This window comes from Crotalus tigris, unplaced genomic scaffold (genome assembly GCF_016545835.1).
Source record: "Crotalus tigris isolate CLP2741 ecotype Arizona unplaced genomic scaffold, ASM1654583v1 scf7180000017549.6302385, whole genome shotgun sequence".
NCBI lineage: Eukaryota > Metazoa > Chordata > Lepidosauria > Squamata > Viperidae > Crotalus > Crotalus tigris.
The window spans coordinates 13,931-33,237 of NW_024096467.1; the positions used below are offsets into that span (position 1 = coordinate 13,931).

At 39.9% G+C, this 19,307-nt stretch overlaps 1 long non-coding RNA gene across 1 annotated transcript; it reads right to left on the reverse strand.

The window, feature by feature from the left end:
* Positions 1 to 698: 698 nt before the first annotated feature.
* Positions 699 to 9,461, reverse strand: LOC120305962. Its single transcript, XR_005556143.1, has 4 exons — positions 8,699 to 9,461; positions 7,716 to 7,825; positions 4,728 to 4,806; positions 699 to 758 (listed from the first exon to the last, which is right to left on the reverse strand). It is a non-coding gene; the product is annotated as an uncharacterized LOC120305962 (long non-coding RNA).
* Between the last annotated feature and the right edge of the window lie 9,846 nt (positions 9,462 to 19,307).

A 19,307-nucleotide genomic window follows, 5' to 3' on the forward strand; every position in this document is an offset into this window, starting at 1 on the left:
TTTGGGGTGAGGTATCTTCAATATGCTGATTATACCCAGCTTTATATCTCTACTCTGCCTGAGCAACGCCATGGATGTCCTGTCCCAGTCCCAGAACCTGTAAGGGTTGGAATGGGGTGCAATGGACTTTGAATCAACCCAAGCAAGTCTGAAGGACTTTGAGTATTTGGTCCTTCTGGTGGGAAGGTTTTTTCCACTGCTAGTTGTAGATGGGACTGCACTGCATAGATGGGCTTAGGAGCCCTCTTGAACCCACAGCTCCTGCAAGAAGAGCAGGTGGTAGCTATAGCTAGGAAGGCTTTTCTATAACTTTGGGTTGTGCACCAGATACACCCATTTCTGGAGTCTCTCACAGACCCTCATGCCCTTGTGACCTGTCATCTGGATTACTGCAACACACTCTACATGGAACTGCCTTGAAGAGCATTCAGAAATTTCAGCTAGTGTAGAATGTGACTGCATGAGTAGTAGAGAATGAGAAATATTTGATACATGTAATACATGTAACACATTTAACACCACTGCTACATGAGCTGCAATTCATCTAAAGGTGATCAATTATTACCTTTAAAGCTCTTCGTGGCTTGAGGCTGAGAGTTCTCCCACTCTTTCCAACCTGTCCAATTTGGACTAGCAGGTTGGGCATGTTACAGGTCCCATCATCTGAGGAATGTCAATTGGTGGGGACCAGGAACCTTCTTTGCTTTAGCCACTCCCTCTGAAACATTCACCTTTCAGACTTCAGGATGACCTTAACCCTGTATAGATGTAAGAATGTAAGAACAGCTCTGCATATCAGACCCTTGACTTCTCCAGCATTCTGTCTTCCTCATGGCCACCCATGGAAGGCCAAGGAAGAAGAAATAAGGCCATCTCTTGCAGTCCATTTCCAGTGACTATTGTATGCAGACATGATACCATTGATCTAGAGCCATTATGATGATGATGAAGAATGATTTGTCTTTATACATAGAACAGACTAGGATACCATTAGACTGTAATTTTTTTGGAGGACACTTGCAATGTGTAAAAATGCAATTGTAGGGTTGGAGATTATAATGTAAAGAAGGGAGACAATATTTTATATTGCGTATAATTGTAGATGAGTTATTTTTCAGAGAAAAGGGAAATGATGCTCTCACCCAAACCTTTTGAAGCAGAACTAGAATTGGTTACTTTTACTTTAATATATCATAAGTGCCATTTGTGGGTGTTACTCTGAATAAAAGTTCTTGGAACAGGTAGCATAAACAGGCAATAAATAGATATTTCTCTAAGGTTTTTATCAATGCAAGTATGGGTGTATATACTGCATTCTAAAAAAATCCAGAGATCTGAAAGTTCTTTTAACAAATGATATATTTTTTTCTGTTCTATTATTATTAACCTGGGTTTTTTCCATTCCTTCCTCCATAAAACAAACTTTGTTCAGTAGACATTAGCAAACTTTTTTTGTCTTTTGTTACTATGTGAACATTAGCTGAATCTCTTGCAAATACATCATAATGCCAGGCTACAGATGGATAAAAAAAACAACAACAAGCTATTGTGTCCTTGAGTAGACCTTTTTCTTTATTAGATTTGGTTTGGTTTCAGGGAATAAAACTCTGCAATAAGTCATTTGGGAAATGAAGCTCTAATGTAAGTTCCTTGAATAGTCAAATCCATATTGCATGTGACTGAAGCCTAAGGCCTGGAAACCAGAGAAGATGCAGGCAGCTCCAGGTCTAGTTGTGATGTGCGCTCAGTGGCAGAACTATCAGATCACAGCTTGGAAAGGAAGCCTGTCCCCCTGAAACCATTTTAATGGGGAGAGAAAGTGCAATGGACACATTTTTCTTAGGCTTCATACCCAAAGGTGAAGATATGTCAGCATTGAGAAATAAAAGAAGCAAGATGTGAAATGTTCATGTTCTTTTTAACCAAGGAAATATTATATACAACATGCTAGGATAGGAAGCATTCCTATATTTGAGATCTGCTCTTATTGGCTGCATTTTTGCATCAAAGAAGTGCATTTGCTTTTACAGTGATTTGTCAAATAAGCCAGAAGTAAACTGCAGTTAGTCTTCTATATGAGAAACATAAAGATATTTTTTTGCCCATTTGATTTGCACCCTTCTGAGCATCCTTGCTTTACAACTTTATGGACTAGTTAGAAGCTTTTTAGGATAAAATCTAACCAGGAATAAGGCTGAAAACTAGATAAGCTATGAAGTCTGCCAGGCGTAATCATTGTCTGAATGACATGAAATGGACCTCAACACTGATCACATAAACAGTGTCACTTGGAATTTGCAATTGCAGACACTAATTATAAGTCTGCACCAGTGAAAATCTCTCTGGGATGGAGAATGCTTCAGAGTGCCAAAGAATCATTGTCTTATGCTTGACTGCCTGTGCTCTTTTTTGGTGCAAAATTCTGACTTATCCTATTCCACTGAGATCCATAGAGCATCAAATGAGCAAGCATCCAAGGCATCATCATCATCTAAGAAATGATAAAATTTAAGTACTTGTGTGAGACATTTGGATGCAGATATATAATGGCAAAGTTTTGTGGTGATCTCCTGACTTACATATACTCATTTGGCATAATCAAAATAAAATAAAATTTAATATAGGCAAATAAATGCAATGCAAGTCATATATTTAGCTCAGCTGGATCAGATGAAGCAGTTATCTTGTTAACCATAAATAGACTCTTCCTTGTTCCCAGCTCCTGGGATTAGTTTGTAGCACTGTACTGGCATGATTTCGTGAAGAAGTCTGAATGCTGAATCAAGATTTGAGAAAGCAACACAAGTGTATCAACATATCAACAGAAATGCAGCAAAACACTTGCATTTTTTGTTTTGTTTTTATGGTGTGTTTAGACATAAACCTGAGGAACAAGATAATATAATAACAATAATAAAGTAGAAGGGACCTTTGAGGTCTTCTAGTCCAATCCCCTGTTCAGGCAGAAAATCCATTTCAGACAAATGGTTGTCCAGTCTCTTCTTAAAAACTTCCAATGTTGGAGTATTCACAACTTCAACAACTTCATTAATGAACAGCAAGTGAATTCAGTAGTTATATAGTTACAGTTTAAATGTCATTTGCTGAGGAAACTGGTCCTGCTTCAAGTCTTGCTTATGGCTAATAAGATAGTTGTTTCATCTGACCCAGCTGGGCTAAAAGCATGACTTATATTGCATTTATTTGCTGTTGTCATGTTATTTTCTGGCCATTTTTCTAATCTGTCAAGAATATTTTGAATTTTATTTCTGCCCTCCAGACTATTACACCCAACTTTGTATGACCTGAAAATTTAATAAATATTCCCCACACTTTCTCATGCATGTCATTAATAGTATTGATAAATAATAGAACTAGGATTAAATCTATCTGCATGCTTCCATTTAGCATGATGAAGAACTATTGGTGGTTCTTCATATTCTCTAAATATGATCTTTGAGGAAGATTTATATCCATTTAATTGTCATACCAGATTTAATTAGAAGTTGCTAAAAATGAGATAAGATTTAGTCTGTAAAGACTGATTCTTGACATAACCATCCTGATGTTTGGTAATCACTAGGCTTGCTTTCAAGAGGTTTTTACCCTTGTTAATTATATTCTCTTCTAGTTTTCAATGTTAGGCTAATTGGTTGGTTGCCTGCATCTTCTGTTTTGGCCTCTCCCCATAATTAGAAATAACATTTGTTCTCTTTCAGGAGTCAGCTACTTCACACATGCTCCACAATTTTTAAAGGCATTTTTTATTATTGCTTTGTGTTTTATATAATTATAATTATGACATGGATGTTTTAATTATTTGCATTGTATGTTTTTATTGTTAATTGCTGGACGTATTGGGAGATTTGCATATACACACCTCATAAACTAACAAATCTTAAATGTTTGACGAGAGTACCACCAAGTTCCTTTGAAACTGTAGGATACAGTTTATCTGGCTCTAGACATTTGAAATCGTTCAAAATAGGTATTCCCTCGGTGGACTGTACTTATTCTTTTCTTTCATAAATATCTTTATTTTTGTTCCTTGAATCCTTTGCTAACCTTAGCGCATCCCAAACTTTTTCCTTTCTGATATCATCTCTATAATTCCAGTCTGTCTCTGTATAATCTTCCTTGGCTTCCATGGTTTTTCACTTATTACATGCCCTTTCAAAAATTACTCTTAGATCTTTACTAAGCTTTTTTTTTTCCACCACCACATTGGCTACTTCTACTGTTCCCCATTTCTTTTCTCACTGAAATTGTGCTGTTAGTATCTAATATTCTAAAAACTCTTTTCTTCTTATCTCTTTGTGCCAGGGAATGCTATTTGCTTTGAGTTTATTATAACCCATTTTCTTGAAATCCTTGATACATTCAGTTGCTATTTGCTTTAGTTTCCCTCATAATATAATCGCCAGAATTGTGTGCCCATTTTAAACCAATATTCCTGTTCCTCTGTCCACCATTTTGAACTGATGGGTACTTCTCTGGTGCTGTACCTTAAGTCTACTTTCTAAAGGAAAGATTTATCAGCAAAACAGATCAGAAATTTCTTGGAAGGACCATACTTAGTAGAGCTCATCTCCCAACAGTTTTAATTAAGATCATGCTTTTTTAAAGATTTCAGTTTGGTTTTGGAAAGCATCAGCCACATCTTTTACTTGAATGTAAAGACAACAATGCATCCCAACAAAACATTTCTTTATTTATTCTCCACTTACTATAAATTCAGATGTCTTCAATTATTTTGCAGAATTCCTGTGTTCTGAAATGTGAATGTGCCATTCTCCTTCCTTTCTCCTGCATTTTGAATACATTGTATACTTTGAGTGCTGTATTCCAGTCATGGGAAATATCTCGTTATTTCAATTAAGTTCTATTTATTTTTCTGTTCAAAGAGTTCAAGCTTATTTTATTGCAAATATTCCCATGAACATTATGAAAATCTTTCTATTTCTTTTTTACTTCATTCATTCAAGCTTTATTTCTAGGTGCAAAACAAGGGATGGAATCAATCAAATTTGACAGATTTAATTCTAATATCACCAACAATAGAGAAGAATACCACTTCCATCCTATTTAGAAACTTGAATTTGTGACTCCTGGGTATTTTCACTGTCACCTCTTTGGCATCAAAACAGGCAAAGAGTTTGATGTCTTCCCCCTGACAGTAAGGGAACTGTGACTCCCTAAGTTTCACACTTCATTCTCCACACATTTTGGAATTTCAAACATTCAAAATGAGGGTTGAAGTGAAGGATCAGTTCAGTCTCATCCTGTCCCAAGCTGATGGCATTTAGTTCTACCTTACCTTTCACTTTGATGCAATTCCCAGACCATGACTTTTAGGTGAGCAACCAGTTGCGCTGCCTTCCTTTTAGATTTGGAGAAATCGGTCTGATTTTTATTGAGTGTTTCAATGGTCCTATTTCTTTCAACAGTGCAGAATCCTTTATCTGAACTCTGTTTCAAGGCTCTTTTCCTCCAATCCCAGTCAATTCAACTCTAGTGATCAAGTTTGCAATATTTCAAAATCAGAATAGAGCTGGAAGGGACTTTGGAGGTTTTCTAGTCCAGCCCCCTGCTCAAGCAGGAGAACCTATACCATTTCAGACAAGTGACTGTCCAGTCTCTTCTTAAAAACCTTCAGTAATGAAGCACATACAATGTCTGAAGGCTGTTCCACTGGTTTACTGTTTTCACTCTTAGGTCGTTTTTACCAAACACATTTTTATGGGTTCTTTTGTGGTACAACTCAACTTTTGTCTCTGGAGATTCTCAATCATCCAGGACATAATTGTTCCAAAGGTGCTTTTCAAAAGTCAACTGGACTTTGTTTTTCTTTGAAAACATTTCACTTCTCATCCATGAACTGAAGATGAGAAGCGAAATGTTTTCAAAGAAAAAACTAAGTCCAGTTGCCTTTTGAAAAGCATATTTGGGACAACTTTTGCAAGCAGTCTTTTACCCATATAATTCAGACCAATTATTCAAGAAATGAAATATATCCTATCAGTATTATTTCTACCCAGTCTTTCATCTGCAGTATTCTTCTGTTTTTCATGAACTAGAAGCAGGTGCATATAAAGAGTGAGGTTACCAGAGATAGGACAGCTAAGTATAAGGTACTCTGAGTTCCCCTTAAGCCAGTGGTTCTCAACCTTTCTAATGTCGCGACCCCATAATATAGTTCCCCATGTTGTGGTGACCCCCAACCATTTATACATCACCGGGTGCCAGGGGCGTGGCCAAAGAAAAGGGAAAAAAATGGCGGACAGCCTTGTTTGGCGACCCCCGTGAAATGGTCGTTCAACCCCAAATGGGGTCCAGACCCACAGGTTGAGAACCAGTGCCTTAAGCCTTCTACAAATTTAGTCAAACCTTAAATAATTCTAGTAGAAGGACTGTATGAAGGGAAGAAGGAACCATTGCTGTAGATACCTGGAAGTGGGCAAGGTGAGACCAAACCATGAAGTGGAAGTAGAGAATGCAGAATACAGAATAACAGTGTTAGAAGGGACTTTGGAAATCTTTTAGTCTAACCCCCTGCTCAGGCAGAAGACCCTATACAATTCTGGACAAATGGCTATCCAATCTCTTTTTCTGACCCTGAGCAGAACACGCTTTGAAGAAGCCTCTCTCCTTCAACAATGCAGCCAGAAGGAAGCAGTATCTGTACTGAACTTTCACATTGCTGGAAGGAATCTATTGTCCTGGGTCTTAGCCAGCTCAACCTATGGCCCCAATCAGAGGGATGGATGAGGAGACTGAGTTTTCAGTTTTCAGTTTTTTGTTTGTTTTGTTAGATCTTCAAAGACCATATTAGGGAAATACCTTTTTAATTCACAGAAAGATGCAAAAATCTGAAGAAACAGGATTTATGACTGAGTAAATATAATTCATCTAAAACAAAACATCAATTAACTTTTTACCCTCATCCAGAATCAGTTTACATGGAGAATACATCAAGGGAATAAGAATAAATGCACTCTCAATAGAACTGCAAAATCTGATGGGCTCTCATTATTGTTTACATTATTAGTTAGTTATATACAGCTCATTCTCCCAAAGAAGTTCATATGATCTCAGATCTTACAGTCATATCATGGATGACCAAAAGCTAATAAAGCTTCCCAATATACAGAATAGGTATAAATTCAACATTTCATAGGATGTTAGTAGTATTTGTAAACTTGATTCCCATTTTTTTTTTTCTACACTCTGCTTAGCTTCTTAGATTTGTTCCGGTAAAGACTGTCCAAGTGAATGACCTATCCTGAAGGTGTATTGTCCAGTATATGTGTGAAAATGAAGCATTGCTCCCAGACCCTTTAGGAAATGGTTCTTCTTCTTATCCCTGTAGAAATACCTCCATATAAGATCTTTGAGTTTTTTCAATTTTCTAGTGATGGCTATTTATAATTGTCAGAATCTCCAGCTGTTTCAGGTAATAAAAGCAGCTATCAAGTCTAAACGCATCTGTGTCACACATATGGTGTTTCAGGCCAGAGCTTTCATTTCTGAGAAGACAAAGGATGACTATTTGTGCCATTTCTACTGTTTCTGCTCTGCATCTTGCTTCAAAATGCTTGGCTAATTTTCTTTGATGACAAAGCAGCTATATTACAATGGTTTGCTGCTAAGGCAGAACTAATAGGAGCAATAACCCTGAGGTATAAATTACTTGTTTTCTTTCTGGATTTACTAACCTTCTGTGATGTAAGAAGAACTGTAGAAGCCGTGTAAGAATGATTGAGTGGCACTGTGGTTGAATCTTCTTTGAGAAGATGTTCAAGGAGAAAAGATTGTCAGACAATACCTATAAGGACAAGACATTATATGAAGGTCTTCCAAGTTTCATTACTACACTACCAGATTCCACCCCACATTAATTGGCAACTCATTTCTGTATATAATTACACTGAAATCTATGTTTTCCAGTGAACCTTATCTACAGATCCAGACTGCAGATATAGGTAACATAGCAGAGTTTATTAAATGCTGGATGATATGGATGTGCTGAACATTAGAAATCTAATTTTCTTTACTATTAATAGTAATAACCAAGTTTTCTACTCTATCTCTAATATGAAGAACTTTTATTCTCAATGTATGCAGTTGTTCAGTAAATTCCATGGGAAACATTATTTTAAAGTCAAGTATTTATTATATCATTCTTTTGTTTGCAAATATTCTTCATGCCTGCATACATTTAAAATACATTTCTTTAGTGTAAGCTCTTTTCCAATTTATGAAACTACTCCCTATTGTTTGCTGTTTACCCATCTTTTTTTTTTTTTTTACAGAAGAGACATCTTCCAAAGAAATGTGAAGAGTGAGTTAATGAATCTTTTTGACTCAAAAGGCAGAAGGGATTAGATTCTCTTCAGTTCTGCCATTTATGCCATAACCAAGCCTGGGCATCAGTTTGGCAGATCTTTAAAGAAAATAGGCAGTACATCAGGAATAAGAATGTGGGTGCATGTGTGGGTGCCTTTTGATTTTCTTTTGTCAGACATCACAGCAGAAGTAGTAATGTAGGGGAGAGAGAAGATTATATTCGAAATAATAAGTTCCAGCTGTGGGCTAAGTGTGCTTGCCTTTAATAATTAAAATCAGCTGTAGCACTGTACTAGCCATGCTCTAATGTGGATGCCCTGCATTCAATCGATTTTGCTACAAACATACTGACTCATTTGGCTGGCAGCAGATAACTCAGAGAAAAATCGATCAGCAAGGAAGACCTTTCTCCACTGTGTGAGGGCAGAGAACTGCAGAGTGCAGAAGACAGGTTAGAAATCTTGCACATCTTTCAGAGGGAGGTTTTGTTCTGCAAAAAGGTGTGGAAGCGGCATCTGTTTTTCTGCATAGGAAGAATAAGAATAGTTGTGAATTTTAGGGAGACCTGCAGCTAAGTCAATCTATCATTCTAATCAAGTACAGTTACCAATAGTCTTCCCACCCTCCCCCTTTGGCTCCATTAATATAACTGCACCCAAGTGTTCTCTCCCCACCCCATCTCATTCATTTGATGAAAGAAAGGCTTTTCCTTTGTATTTCAAAGGAGAAGATAACTTTTTTGAAATTTTCCTAGGAGGAGCATGGCATGTTACTGATTAAGTGAGAATGGCCTGCATATTATGGGGCAATCTTTTTCTAGCAGTTTGCAGCAAACCTGGCTCCACACTTTACTGGATCTCCAATGAAATGCATGGAGCATTTTCAGACTACAAAGTCTGTGCAGCCTGGAATGAAAAGATGTTTAATGGAATAACTATCATAGAACCCTCAGCCACTTTGAAAGGATAGGTAAGTTGATAAAACTTATGTAGATAAATTAGAACAAAATTCTCAAGCCTCCTGACAATAAGGTACAAAAACAAGAGTCTGTCTGATGGGTAGCAGAAAAGACCAGCTGAAAAATGGATTTTGTACAGAACTAATTAAAGTGCAACTTGTGAGTTTCAAATTGTGTTCCCGGGAGTCCTTGGGTGATAGAATAGTTTTTCATGGATTCTTGTTTGATAACTGTAATTTTCTGAATGGGCAGCTCAACCACCATTTTAAATCTTTTTCTGTAGTGCGGAATTCTGTATAAGGAGCAGGGTGAATGTTGAAGCTTGCTCTTCATATTTGGCAGCAGAGTTGAACGCCACAATCACCTAATATGCTGACAATCCTCCATAATGCACAAAAATTGTTGGTGACAAACTCAAAGTGGAAAGTGTTTTGTTGGTGTTCAGAAATGTAAAAACCGCAGACCTACAACATGCAGTACTCTGGAACATCTGGTAGCAATTGGCTGCAGCTAAGATAGAATATTCTGATTTATAATGTGCAGCCACATTCTGATGGATGCTTTCCATATGTTTTACTTTGCAATGCTAATATTGGCTATAGGTCTATGTACATACATATGGACAGCATTTGTAAATCAAGTCCCCGATATGAAACCCAAGTCCATGCGTATGGTAACATTTTTCTCAAAAGAAGATTCCTAAGGGGGAAAGAGGTTCGTGTTTATATTAATAGCTGACTATAGGCAAACTAAGCATGAAGCATTCAGTCTATAGAATTCCTATACATTTCTTATTTGAATAATATGAAAACTCAGTATAGAGTAGTCACTCTATAAAGTGGGTAAAGTTCATAATTTCTTGACTTTTGGGATTCTCAAAACTTCCAGTAACTATTAATTAAGTCATTTCAAGCTTTTCCAATTACTAGATTTCTGTAGTTCATAATATAATCCAAACTGGAGAAAGGATCTTTCTTTCCACTTTCACTGTGCCCCCTCCACCCCTGTAAGGAAATCTGCAAAGGGATGGGGAACAAATATTATGCATTATGATATAATTGTCAAAAAATTGATGTACACTGTATCTGTTTTATCTTGGCACTAGAATATGTCTCATGCAAAAGACATGATTTGAATATATTCTGCAATCACATCATTATACACATGACATCTTTGTGACCAGTACTGGATGCCTGTGTTGTCCCCTATTCACTCCCTTGCAGTCTTCTTTCCTTTTTGGCTATTAGGCTGTACCATCTAAGATTGTAAATAGCCAGAGGAAAAGATGAAAACTCACAGGGCAGCTGGGTTGGCAAGAAGGATTTGATCTTTATTGTACAGCTACTAGTACTATCAGAAGCAAAAAAGAAAGACCTTTAGAAAGGTAATAGCAACTGAGCTGCAGAACAAGCTACAGTACTGTATCCCAACCTGAATAAAATGGAAGAATGTCTTCCTTTGTTAATTTGTATTTGTAACTGCTCCTGTGATAGCCAAGTCTTATATATTATGCTTTAGCATGATTTTACTTGGTTGGTTTTTCACTTACATATTACGGGAATGCAGCCATTTTGACTAATGAATTGAAGTAAGTTAGCATTATGTGTAAATCTAACCATCCTGGTTTGTTTAACACAACATCACTCAGGCAAATTATGCCTTAGTAAAACATAGAAATATAGTCAGTAGGTTTATTCACACCATGTGTTAATCTGCATTGTAATACAGAGAGCCTTAATCAATACCTGAGTGCATGATTCATAATTACGGGCTCACATCTTGTCAAAGCCAAATGTGGGACTACTTCATATGGTATCAGAAATAGAAAATGTAATATTCCTATGTTACTGAGTTTTAGCTATTCTAGCTCTGTTTTCTTCTTGAATTGCTCTGATTTTTTTTAGATCTGTAAAATAAAGGAATAGGAAAAAATATTTTCATCAAACGTCAGAAAATGACTTTTAGATTAGATTATTATGCATCTTCCCTTTCTCTTTCTCCTTCTCTTAAATAGGACATGGTTTGACTATGACCTTAGAACAGTAGTCCATATAATTAGCATCCATATCTTCCACTTGGTCAGCATTATCCCCTGCTTATCATATAAATATGTTTGAGGCTACAGTTGGTATATAATGTGTCTCTATATCTGAACCAATTCCTGATAATGACATTTGATTGTGCAAAATGTTTCAATGATGTCTATAATTTTGAGTTGATAAATAAATGGTCTATTCAAATTTTAATGTAAGACAACCATCATTTGGCATTGTAGTCAATTGCATTTGTGTGGATGAGCTTATTACCTCAGAAGAACTCACCTGTTGCCTTTCAGGTAGTTGGACTCCCACACAGTAACTATACTGAATGGATAGTTGGATATATCGAAGCAGTTCCACCTTTGGCACAAACCATTTCTGAGGAATAGGAATGTTCTAATACTAGAATATGGTGCTGAACTATAGCATATCCTGCTATCTTCCTTTGTCTTGTCGCCTTTTCTGTAAATAGTACAAATAATTAGATTTCACTCTGGAAATTTTTCTTGTCTATTTTTCTTGAAGATCCTAATTACTGTCATCTATTATTTGCAGAATATCATCTGCTACTGAAAAAATAAGATGATAAAGAAATCCAATCTTCCTCCCTTTTTTAGTATATTGTATAATGATGATACAAAAATTAATTTGTTCTTTGCAACACAAAAAGTAATGTTGAAAGAAAATTATAATTAATGACATTTAAGTATAGCTAGAAAATTTCTTCTACTGCAGCAAGGCTGGAAGACATTTTCTAAAAGAACACTGAGTTGAAATTAAGCTAATCTTTATTATTCTGTCAAAAGGTAGCCAGAACCTGTGAGCTATAATATTATAGGGGAAGAGAAGAATAGCTAATTTCTCTTCACTAATCTAATTCTTTGTTGAATATGAAGCACCTTCTTCCCTCCATCCCTCTTTTATAGATCCAACAGGAAAATATTTTCCAGGTTATTCTCGTAGTTTTATCATTTGTATTTCCCTTTTAATTTTTGAAACTTAGGGTAGTATCTTTTCTATAGCCATTCTCATGGTCTGTTATTTGTAGTTCTAGTTGTGATACTTTCTCTGCCAGATAAAATTTGCTACATATGTCTTGTTTCTTCATTAACATTTTTTAAGCATAGTCTATCCACAGAAGCAGCTATCATCACTGACAGTGTTGATTTGTGGTTACTAATTTCTGGACCCATTCTTCAAAGATATCCTTTAATATATCCAATGTAGTAATGTTTTGTGTCATTTTATAAGTCCCAATATTAACTGACATCAAGAATAGGCTTGCATTTTTTTATTTCTGCTTAGAATCTTTTGTGGTTTGTAGTGACCGGTTTCTAAAATCATCTTTGTTATGTCTTACGATAGCGAGGAATGCCAAAATAAATCTTTTCCATAAGAAGCTATTTTTATCATTAATTCCAAAACCTTATGATAAAAATCAATATTCCAAACTTACCCTTAAATCCATTTATAACTTTCAGGAATAAAAATCTTATTTAGCTCTTGTTTATTTCAAATTCTTTTAAGTTCTTAAGCTTATAATTATTTCTTCTTTTATTCAGAGGTGAAAATAAACTCACTCAATATAGACTTTTCAAACTTATCATTCTGAAGGACTCTAATAACTTTAATATAGTTAATTAGCAATTTCTGAAACTGATTAGAAACTGAGGTTTGCAAATTCAATATCCTTGAAAGGCTCCACTGTGATTGCAAGCAAGATGGGTGTTCTTGTCATCTCTGGCATTGAAACCTGTGGAAACCTGTCTAGAAAGCAGCTACCTGGAACACATATGGGCAATTCCCTATTATCTCTTTATCCTGGTTCAGAGGAAAGAGTCTACTTACTGGTTCTTTGGGTTTTTGTTGCAGTTGTCAACTCTACTTTTATGGAAATGTCATCAGTTTGCTTACTTTTCTTGGAACTATGCTTACTGTATTTTTTCTTAAAACATTTCAAAACATACATCACCCTCTCTCAAAGTCAAGCTTGCTTCTGGTGTCTACATCTATAGAGTTTTCTTGTCAATATCATAGAAATAGGGTACTGCTACATTCTTTAAGGAAGTCTATTTTTGACTTCCCAATCTAGATCTAGACTTCTGGAGTTCCCATTCAAGTACTAAAAAACAGATAGAATTATCTTCAAGTTCCAGTTTATATAGGGCTTTTGGGAAGAAGGAGTAAAAGAGTGTGATGCCCCTAGTACCACGTAGTGCCATTTCTGCACTAGTGATTTATAGTGTATCTTCATAATATTATTCAGATGTTGCTGAGATGGTATAAAGTCTGGGCTGCCTTACTATTTACGTACAGTGATGGTTATATGACTCTGGAAAATAATATAAAATGTGACCGTGGGCATTATCTGCTTTGTTAAGTCCTCGCAATAATGGCGAATGATGAAGACACATCTTTCCAGGAACACTCTTTATTTCAGTTTCAGCCAAAACTCCAGCAACGAGCAAAGGCACGCAGGCCTCCTTTTATACGCCCAAATCCCCAGACACAATGGCAACAGAGAACAGACACTTTTCCCACCTTGCGCATGCGCGCAAAGCCGGCACCACTTAGTCTGGTCCCAGGCAGCTTCTGCAAAGCCCGGGACCATTGCAACATCAGCTCAGGACACAACACTCCTCCCCCCTAGCTTGAATCAATCCTGTCATTTTTTTATCTTTCTTCTTTGGGAAGAGTGTCATACTTCCTCACATCCAAACATGGAAGGGAGTGCCTGAGGTTGCCTCCACCCACAAGTTTCTCCCCATTGCTTTGGTGAATAGCTATGCCCGAAATCATAAATAAAACAAAATAACATTATCAGTCTATGACGCTGAGGGCATTACCCCTGGAACTGAACAGCAACTTCACAAAATCTGAAAGATATTTGGGCAGGCACTTGGCCCTTTGTGACCTCCTCGGACCGGAAGAGTTTGCTCGGTCCCTTTCCTCGCCCACCGGGTTGGGTGATCCAAGATGTTTCTGCCCACTTGCCTCAGAAGACCCTGGTGTTTATTTATTTTTTTATTTATTTGTGAGATTTTATATTGTTGCCTGACCCACTTGCTCGCCTGCCAGGCTCATTAGGTCAGGACTTTGCTGCCCCAAGTACCTGGTTGACCTGCCCATCTGCTGGCTGGCTGGGCCCTCTGAGCTCAACCCAGCATCCCTTGGAGGGGTGGTATTCCCCGGATCCACAATGGATCTTCATTGGGAGCACTGTCCCTAGAATCCAAGGTCAGCAGATGGAGAGTCGGGGTTGTCTACAGGGTCCCAGTACCCCGTGCACCCCAAGGTCATGCCTAAGGTGCCAGAATCAGGAATTGCCTCTCTGTTTGCCCCCTTTCCAGAGGACTTCCTTCTGGGAGCAGTTGCGGAATTTGGCCAGCCCCCATGCTGTGTTGCCAGTTCTCTTGTCGGCTGTGAGTTGTGTGGATACCCCTGATCAGTCTCCCTGTCTGGAGCATTACTGGTTGTGTATGAATAGTGTGGATACCCCCTGTGTGACTCCCTGGCTGGAGTAAGTATGGGTGTATGGGGTGACCCCCCTGCCCCATGAATTCCTGTTCAGAACACTTGCGGAAACTTGAGATGGGTCACCAATGGCCTCCTCAGCGGCCAGTGAATGCCTGTGATACTGATCCTCAGAATGCATATTATCATCTTCCTCCCCCCCCCCCAGAGCAGAGCCATGAGCAGAAGGGTGAGAGTCCAGCCGCCACCGCAGCTGGTCTATATGCCGCCGAAAAACGCAGCCGTCCTCCAAAGTCACCTCATAGGACAAAGGTCCAGAGACCTTGCAGACCACAGCTGGTACCCAGAGATGACCCTGCCCGTAGTTCCGAGTCCAGACCGGAGCACCCACTTGCAGACTCCTCGGTGCCCGAGGTTGCAACACCTGAGACGTCACCCAGCCAGGGTGCAGTCTGTCTAACTTAGTGATGAGCCGACGACCCCAGCAAAGTTCAGCAGGGCTCTTCCCTGTGGCTGTGTGGTGCGATGTGCAAGAAGAAAGTCTGCTAACCTGTGATGCCAGTTACCGTAAGTCAGTTTCTTAAGGGCATCCTTGGTGGTGCGCACCATATGCTCAGCCATTCCATTGATGGATGGGTGAAAAGGAGCCGAAGTTGCATGGCGGATTAGGTTGGCCTGAAGAAAAGCCTGGAACTCAGAAGAGGTAAATTGAGGTCCGTTATCTGAAACCAGAACATCTGGAAGGCCATGAGCTGCAAAAATTTCTCTCAAAACCTGGATAATCTTGGCAGTAATAGTGGAGGACACAGGAACAACCTCTAGCCACTTGGAATGGCTATCAACAACAACCAGGAAGAATTGGCCCTGAAAGGGCCCAGCGTAATCTATATGTACCCTAGACCACGGGGTTTGAGTTTCCTCCCACCTGTGAACTGGGGCCTGAGGCATTTCAGGCTGGGACTGTTGGCACACATGGCACCCATGCACCTGGGCCTCGATGGCTTTATCAAGGCCAGGCCACCACAAATGGCTGCGCGCAAGCACTTTTATCCTGACTATCCCAGGGTGTCCCTCATGCAGAGAGATTAAGATTCTAGACCTCAATGAGGCTGGGATTACTACCCTACTATCTCATAACAAGCATCCCTTGAAAGTGGACAACTCATGCCTCTTTTGCCAGAAACTTTGGAACTCAGTATCTGGGAACGTGTCAGGCCATCCTGACAACACCCATGTCAGCACACGTGTAAGCGTGTGATCAGTGGCAGTTTCTGCAGCCACATCCCTAGCATTGAGGGGAGACTCAGGCAGCTCTTGAATGGACAGAATATTAATGGCTGGAGCAGGATCAGGCTCCAAGGTTGGCAGGGGTAATCTACTCAGGCCATCTGCATGACCCATTTCCTTTCCAGGTTTGTGAATCAACGTGTAGTCATATGCTGACAGGAAAATGGACCAACGCAGCATATGAGGAGACAAAATATGTGGAGTTTGTTTGGAAGTGGTAAACAATCCCAACAAGGGCTTGTGGTCAGTGTAGACTGTGAAGTGGCGGCTGTATATGAAATCATAAAACTTCTTAATGCCAGCCCACTAGCCAATGCTTCCCTGTCAATTTGAGCGTAATTACGCTCTGCAGAAGACAGGGTCCTGGAATAGTAGGCCACAGGGACCTGTGTCCCATCAGCCTTCAGATGGCTAAGTACGGCTCCCATCCCATATGGAGATGCATCACAGGTAGCTGCTCATTGAAGTGAGCTAGCACTGCATTGGAAGTATGAAAGGCTTTAACCTCATTGAAACTTTTTTCATGGACTTTAGTCCACTGCCAACAGGCTTGTTTGTCTAAAAGCCTGTGCAAAGGTTCAGCTATTGCAGCTTTATGTGGCAGAAATGCATGGTAAAAGTTTAATAGCCCCAAAAAGGCTTGTAGTTCGCCCTTAGACTTAGGGCTTGGGGCCTGCAGAATGGCTTTCAATTTAATTTCAGAAGGGTGAATGCCTTGAGCATCTATCCTGAATCCCCAAAAGTCAGTAGAATTGACTCCTATCTTACACTTGTCCTTCTTTAACTTAAGGCGTGCTCTTCTAAAACGAAGCAAGACAGCCCTTAATCTCTCTGCCAAGTTTTGAAATGATTCCCCAGCAATGAGAACATCATCAAAATATGGGCAGACTCCAGGAATACCCCTCAGGGTGTTTTCCATAACACTTTGAATATACCAGGGGCTACATTCACCCCAAATTGCAATCTCTTGATTTTAAAGGCCCCTCTGTGGGTTACAATTGTTTGAGCCTTAGCAGCTGCTTCATCAACAGGCAATTGTTGATAGGCTTGTGCCAGGTCAAGCTTCACAAAAATGCGCCCCCCCTTGAGGAAAGCCAGAATGTGGCTTCTGCAGTGCCTTGTTTAGTGTGCACTTGTAGTCTGCACATATACGTATGTCCCCATTAGCCTTTAGAGGCATTACTATGGGGGTTTCCCATGGACTAGAATCTACAGGTTCTAAATGCCCTGCTGGACAATTTGTCCAGTTCAGCATCAGTCTTGCCCTTGAGAGCAAAGGGTACCCTCCTGGGCTTAACCCTGATAGGCGTTATGGCAGGATCTAATCGTAATGAAACTGGAGGCCCCTTGTAGGTTCCAAGCTCAGAGCTAAACACATGCGCAAATTCCTTGCAAACTTCTGCCAGACTCCACATTTGCAAATTGTGCAGCCCTGTAACCTGGATTCCCAGAGCCTCAAACTAATCGAGTCCAATAAGACTCGTGTGTTCACCCCCAACAACCAACACATCTAAGGGACCTTCAAAATCCTTGTACTGTACCTTAAGGGTGGCCTCCCTTTAACACACACCTTAGAATTCTGAAAGTCTGTGTGTATTACATTGGATGGCCTGAGTTTAGCTCGAAGGCCGCTGCTGCTGCAAATTTTCCTAAATGTGTTAAGGGAAATAATGGAGAGGGCGGACCCAGTGTCCAATTCCATGGATAAAGGAACCCTTATAACCTTACTTTAAGGGATAGTTTCTTCTTAAGGGGTTTATGTGTGCCTATCTTTAAAATATTTCTGCGTGTTGCGCAGAAACCCACCCTATTTTAGCTGGGGACCCTGGTACTTTTCAGATGCAATTCTTCTCTAGGTTGTACCTTCTGACGACCCAAACAGACGGATGCAATGTGGCCTTGCTTGCCACATGCTCTGCAAATGGCAGAATGGAACCGGCAGTCAGCTCGTTTGTGTCGTCCTCTGCACCCAAAGCATTGAAGAGCTGTTGGGGCCTTTTCTGTGCGTTCCTTCTGTCTCCTTCCAGCTGCCTGGTGAAGCTTTTCCACCTCCTCTTCAGGATCTTCCTCCGAATCCTCTCGCACGATCTCCTGGTGGACAGTGAGTGTCTCTGGAGAGCTCCTGGTGGGCCGCAGATTGTTTACCGCCCTGCCTGCTGCTTCCTCTGCTGTAATCTCTTACAGAGCATCTTGGAAAGAGACATCTTCTTTAGCGAAGATCTTCTGCTGTAAGTCTCTGTTCCTTAACCCGCATACAAAACAGCGCAGCCTTTCTTCCAAGTCTTTAAACTCGCACGATCTGGCTGCTCGCCTCAAGGCCACAATAAAGTCCTTAGCAGATTCACCTGCCCTCTGGTCCCTTTGTTCAAATGTGCGTCTCCAAGCAATGATGGACAACTTGGGCTGGAAATGTTCTTTCAGGAGTTTCTTTAAATCAGTATATGTTACTGATTCCAGAGAGGCAGGGGCCATCAGATTTTCTGCAATCTCAAAGGCTTCCTGCCCACAGATACATAACAGGGTTGCAGCCTTCAAGCCATCATCTCTGATCTTGTTTACCCTGAAATAATTCTCCACCCTCGCAATGTAGGATTCCCATCTATCCGGTGTGAGACATCGAACTCGGATAAACGGCCGTTCTTCGCCATTCTGACTTTCACTTCACCACTCGCTTCTCTTGGGGAAGGGGTCTTTCAGCCGAACTCACCCTCCAGCGACGCTGTACTGGCAGGCTGGACGTTGACTTTAACGCCGTCTTCCGTCTTCAGGACTTCTTTAGGTGAGCCTTTACAGCTTTCTTCTGTTAAGCTTATAAAGCATCCCACCTTCGTCGCCAGTGTTAAGTCCTCGTAATAATGGCGAATGATGAAGACACATCTTGCCAGGAACACTCTTTATTTCAGTTTCAGCCAAAACTCCAACAACGAGCAAAGGCACACAGGTCTCCTTTTATGCACCCAAATCCCCAGACACAATGGCAACAGAGAACAGGCACTTTTCCCGCCTTGCGCATGCGCGCAAAGCTGGTGCCACTCAGTCTGGTCCTGGGCAGCTTCTGCAAAGCCCGGGACCATTGCAACATCCCGAGCCTGCATTTGCAGGCTCCGGACACAACATGCTTCAAGGTTGCCCCATGTAAGAACAGGTTCAAATGATTTCTCTTTATTGCTTTGTTATGAATCACTCCCTGGTGTGTAGTGAAG